The following is a 5901-nucleotide window of genomic DNA, read 5'->3' on the forward strand; positions in this document are numbered from 1 at the left end:
GCACGACTTCAACCCTTCCCCATCGACACGCGCACTATCTCTTTGAAGTGGCCTGGCACTAGCCGCTTGTTAGGCTTGCCAGTGGGACACAGCCTATCACACAGTTGGGGATCTTGTGGGTTTTGTTTCTGCTGACCCAGAAGGGCCCTCCACAGATATGACAGCTGCTCATGGGTCTCACTGGGGTTTACAGCTTTTGCCAAGATTCCATCCTCTGGTGCATGTCAGAGGAATCTCAGCCCCTTGTGCTGTTAGAAGCGGTCCCACGGAGGGCTTTCCACACATGAAAGTTGCCCGAATGGTAAACTGGAGAAGGAGGGCCTCGAGGTCGCCTGGGGATAGTTCACTTGACCCAGAAGACTGCGCTGTAAAGAGGCAGCATTTTAACTATAAAGCAGTTAGGTACCAAACCCCTCTATGCACCCTATGAGTTCCCAAGAGAGTCTTGTTTGGGAGAAACGAGCGAAAGCGGAAATGGAGCCAGGGCAGATGGAAGGTGACGTCAGCTGTGAGACCTGTGGGAATCTCTCCTAAGCACGGGGTTTCCAAGTGTTTCCAGGGGCCTGTCACAGAGATACCAGCTATCTGGCGCCTGTAGGACAGCTAGGGCCATAGAGGACCTGGAATGAATATGTGGCGTGCGGTCTCCTATCTGTGTCTTTGAGAGCAGATAGCCCGGAGTTCCCGATAGAGTAACCAAGAAAACTGCAGCTCTGTCTTGATGTCAGTGTCTCCTGAAGGTTGCACACCCCTTTGAAGTTAAGATCAGCGAAGTTATGGTTAAGTTCTTCCCACCGTCGGAAATGAAGGCACCAGATGCTTTCCCAGTTACCCCCCAATCCAGCCACACGCATGCGCAAAACATCTGCATCCTCCAAGGACATTAGCTTGTTATGTTATGATATTATTTATGCTGTGGTTTTGACGCACACCCCCAACCCTTTGCCGACTTTTCTCAGAGATGAGAAGAATTACCCTAAGAGGGAAATCTGGTCCCAACATGGTTTGCAGGGTAGAAAAATATGAACATACCGCCTATCTCATAAATATTCATAACAATCTCTTTAAAATTCACAGCACAGAGCTCAGGGGGTTGCTGCTCCTTCCCTTGGGATAGCCCACTTGGCTCTTCCGCTGGAGTGTATGTCTTGCTTTGCTAAAATAAAACTCTACTGAACTGTGTGCCTCAGCTAACTACTACTTCTTGAGTAGAACAGAAGAAACCTTCTTTGCAAGGAGTTACTTTGTGTGGTTTCAGTTACCTGTAGTCGCCTGAGATCCTAGGGTTTTCCATTGCATAGAAAACTGCCCAAGCAAACAACTCGTGTGTGTTTTAAGTTGTGCATGAAATGTCATGTCACCCCCCCTTCCTTGGGAAGCAAATCACACCTTTGTCCAGAGCATCCGTGCCGTGTTAGGGCTGCATGAAATGTGATTCATTCAGCATTGACTGTTTAACATCAGAAAAGGTTTGCTGAAACCAGTTGGCTCCTCACTGGGCAGCAGAATAAAGCTACTCAGGAGAGCAGGAGAACCAGAGGGAATAAGTGCTCCTTACACCTGGGACCGTGTGGACTGCAGAGGTGTCTTCCACCAGAAGAACCTCCCCTCCTCCATACTCCACCCAGAATCCCACAGATGCTGAATCTGTGGAGACCGATGGCCGGCACTTGCCCCTTCCCCACACAACACCAAGTGGAGCCTCCCAGAGCCAGAGGGATCTGAGCATGTCACCTTTCAACAAAAATGCTCTGCAGCCCGGCAATTCGCTCGGTAAGGATTCACTTCCTACTAATTTCCACTCCTGAAGTAGGTCTCACACTGGCTTTGCTTTTGCTTTGTACCACTCAGCTAGGTTTTCAAGATGGTTGTTTGTCCCTCCATCCAGTGTTCTGTAAGGCACCCTGCTCTTCAGCTATATCTCATGTCCCTCCCCTTATTCCTACTTTCTCTCCTCTGTACCCTCTCCCTTTTTATAAACTTAATTATCACTTTCTATAACTAAAAATCTATTGATCCCAACTGTCCCCTCTTTACTACTTTGATTTTATTTTCAAAGTCAGCCTAGTATTTAATGCTTATCTTTATGGACACTAGGTCTTTCTCACGCCTAATCTTATTACATAAATCTGATGCTATTCCATACTTGATTGTTTATCCTCCAACAGTTACTGAAGTCACAGGGGTCACTATTCAATATTTACATAATGGTGATACCCAGTAGCTGTGGTTGCTCTCCCAGCTAACATCCTACTCAGAAACTCTGAGCTCCCAGACCGAGGATATTTTTTTTAACTACACACTCATCTCTACCACATCCAAGTCCCACTTGAGCACTGTGAATACCTTAACAATATAATACTTAATAATATAAATGAATCAATGAAACAATATCAGATATACAAAATCTCAAAGCAGTAACCTACAAAAACCACATGCACACATGCATACACATTAAAATACAAGACAACGTTAACTCCTCCAAAAATTATTAACCTTACAATAACATCAAATGAAAGTGAATTAGATGAAATCCCAGACAAAGAACTCAAAATAATGCTCTTCTGTATGTTCAAAGACACAAATGACTGAATAAAATGAGGAAGGTGATGAATCATATGAAAGAGGAATTCAACAAAGATAGAAATACTCAAGAAAATCCAATCTGAAATACTGAAGATAAATATTCAGTGAGTCAAAACAAAGTTTGGTGAAGTCTCAGCAGAATAGCTGAGCTTGAAGACAGTCCAACAAGGATGAAATTAAAGTGAGAGAATTCCAATGGGAATGTCAAGCTATGTGCGGTACTTTGAACAGACAAAACCTATGGCTAATGGGAGGAGAAGAAGAAGAAGAAGAAGAAGAAGAAGAAGAAGAAGAAGAAGAAGAAGAAGAAGAAGAAGAAGAAGAAGAAGAAGAAGGAGGAGGAGGAGAAGAAGAAGGAGGAGGAGGAGGAGAAGGAGAAGAAGAAGAAGAAGGAGGAGAAGAAGAAGAAGGAGGAGGAGGAGAAGAAGAAGGAGAAGGAGAAGAAGAAGGAGAAGAAGAAGAATCCTAAAGGCATATAAAACATTTTCAGAAGAATAACAACAGAAAATTTCTCAGAATTAGGGTCTTGGAAATTTGGAAGTTCAAGAAGGGCACTGAGCTGGACGGAGGTAGAGCACACATTTAATCCCAGCACTCGGAGGCAGAGACAGGTAGATCTCAGTGAGTTCGAGACCAGCCAGATCTATAGAGTGAGTTCCAGGGCAGCCTCAGTTACACAGGTGTGCAGGTAATGAGTAGGCCAATGTGCTTTCAGTCAGGTTGTCTGAGTCCTGGGCCCCAAGGGAAGAGGGAAGCTTCCGTTTAGTTAATGTGTGTCCATCATATACAGGGTGTGTCATCTTAGGCAGATGGCTTGGGAGCTAGGGACACTCCCTTTCCAGAAGGATATGCCTGGGAGGGCAGATTCTCTCAGTCTGCCTGTTATCGCCCTAGAGCAGTGGGATTTACAGAGTCCACAATGGAGGGAGAAAGGCTATTGCGGGTAGACCAAACCTAGTAAGAACTTCCACAATTATGTACCAAAATAAACCTCTTCTGAGTTATTTATTTGAGACAGGGTCTCTCTGCAGCCCTGGCTGTACTGAAAGTTGCTCTGTAGACCATATTGTCCTTGAACCTGCAGAGATCCACCTGTCCCTGCCTACTGAGTATTGGAAGTAAAGGTCTGTGCCACCAGGGCAGACCCAAACTTCCTCTGTTTTTAAACTGATGATCTTGTTATTTGTTACAGTGACGAAAACTGTCTGGCACAGGGACTTTGTTCTGCAGTCACTGGTCCTCACTGCCTCACTTCCGCCTTGGGTAGAAGGCCTCATGACCATGTGGAGAGCCAGCAGCAGCCTGCCTGAGCCTTACCACTTACTGTTCAGCCTCTTAACATGAACCATCATTAATATATAGGGGACACACTTCATATGTCTTGGAAAGAATATTACCAGACTCCAGTGAGTCTTCGCACATTCTGGGCCCAGGGTCCACGTCCCTCCTATGGAGAAAGCCACGTCCTGTCAGCGTCTACTCTCATACCTGTCAGGAACTGTGAGGGACCTAAGTCATGTTTGTATCATCCTCTTTTCTATTTTTTAATTTTTTTAATTTTTACTTCACATGCATTGGTATTTTTGCTTGCATATATATCTGTGTGAGGGTGTTGGATCTGATGTAACTGGAGAATGCAGACAGTTGTGAGCCACCATGTGGGTAATGGGATCTGAACTCCAGTCTCCTGGAAGAGCAGCCAGAGCTCTTAACCACTGAGCCAGCTCCTGTTCACTTCTTTCCTTCCCTTGGTGACTGAGTATCTGACAGAAAGAAACAACTGAAGAGAGGACAGATTAGTCTTGGCTCACGGCTGGAGAGGGATTTCAGTTCATCCTGGTAGTGACAGCATCACGCTGGAGAGGATGTGCTGTTCACCACATTCTGACAGTAGGCAGGAACCAGAAGCAGGGACAACCTTCAAAGACCCTGAGTGACCTCTTTCGCTAGCCAGGCCTCACCTTCTAAAACCCACAGCCTTTGAAACAGTGTCACAAGGTGGAGAATGAGAGCTCAAAACATGAGTGTGTAGGGGAGTTTACATTCAACAGGCAATTCAAACATGAGCATATAGGGGAGTCTACACTCAACAGGAGATTCACCAACTCTTAGTCAGTCTGTCTCCATGTCATAACTGCTGGCATAAGACACACAAGAAGCCTGGGGCAGAGGATGGAGCCTTTGTGACTTATTTCACAGCAACATAGGAGCTGTGTGACCAGGTCAGTTGACTCTGACCCTCTACGCACTTCTCAGGGCTCCGAGGCAAACCAGCATAAACTCTGGATGGTTTCTCATGGCAGAAACATATGCTGTCAAAGTTCTGAAGGTCAGAAATCTGAACTCAAAATATGAATTGGTCAGCTCCTCTCAGAATCAAACTTCTCCCCAGCTTCTCGGTTCAGAGTGGCTTGTGCTGGCCTGTGCTGGCCTGTGTTGTTCTGTGCTGGCCTGTGTTGTTCTGTGTTGGCCTGTGCTGGCCTGTGTTGGCCTGTGTTGGCCTGTGTTGGCCTGTGTTGGCCTGTGCTGGCCTGTGTTAGCCTGTGCTGGTCTGTGCTGGCCTGTGTTGCTCTGTGTTGGCCTGTGCTGGCCTGTGCTGGCCTGTGCTGGCCTGTGCTAGCCTGTGTTGCTCTGTGTTGCTCTGTGTTGACCTGTGTTGCTCCATCACTCCAGTCTGTGTATATGTCTTCACATGGCTTTGTGTTCCAGCATTCCCTGTCTCTCTTTATTACCATAGCAACCATTAGACTTAGGGGCCACACTAACCCAACGGGACCTTATCTAAACCCAACTACGTCTTCAAAGACCATATTTCCAAGAAAGGTCATACAACTAGGTACCCAAGGTGGTCAAAACCAGAATATAACTTCTGGGAGGACAGAAATCCACCCACCACGTCCTCAGATCCCATTGGGTGATAAGACACACGGACAGCACACCCTCAGATCCCATAGGGTGATGATAAGACACACGGACAGCACACACACAGTTCACCTCATTCTCTACAGGAGCTGTGAGCCATCTGCTAAGCTTTGCACAGAGGGTGACGTCATCTTTGTTCTCCCAAACAGCAAATAAACCCACCCTTGCTCCATAACAGGAGACAGCCTATCTACCTTCCAAGGCCTTGTGCTCCACAAACTTCCTCAAGGAGATAGACTAGAAGGAAGCTGTCTTTGTGACATGCTTACACGAGGGCCACTTCAGGACTGACCCACAGAGCTCTGTCTCTCATAGGATGCAGCCTCATCAGGGAAGGAGATGGCAGGTCAGCCTCTGACAGTGAGGCAGGGCATCTGGAGCCACTATAGCGGA

Source organism: Arvicola amphibius, chromosome 12 (genome assembly GCF_903992535.2).
Source record: "Arvicola amphibius chromosome 12, mArvAmp1.2, whole genome shotgun sequence".
Taxonomy (NCBI): Eukaryota; Metazoa; Chordata; class Mammalia; order Rodentia; family Cricetidae; genus Arvicola; species Arvicola amphibius.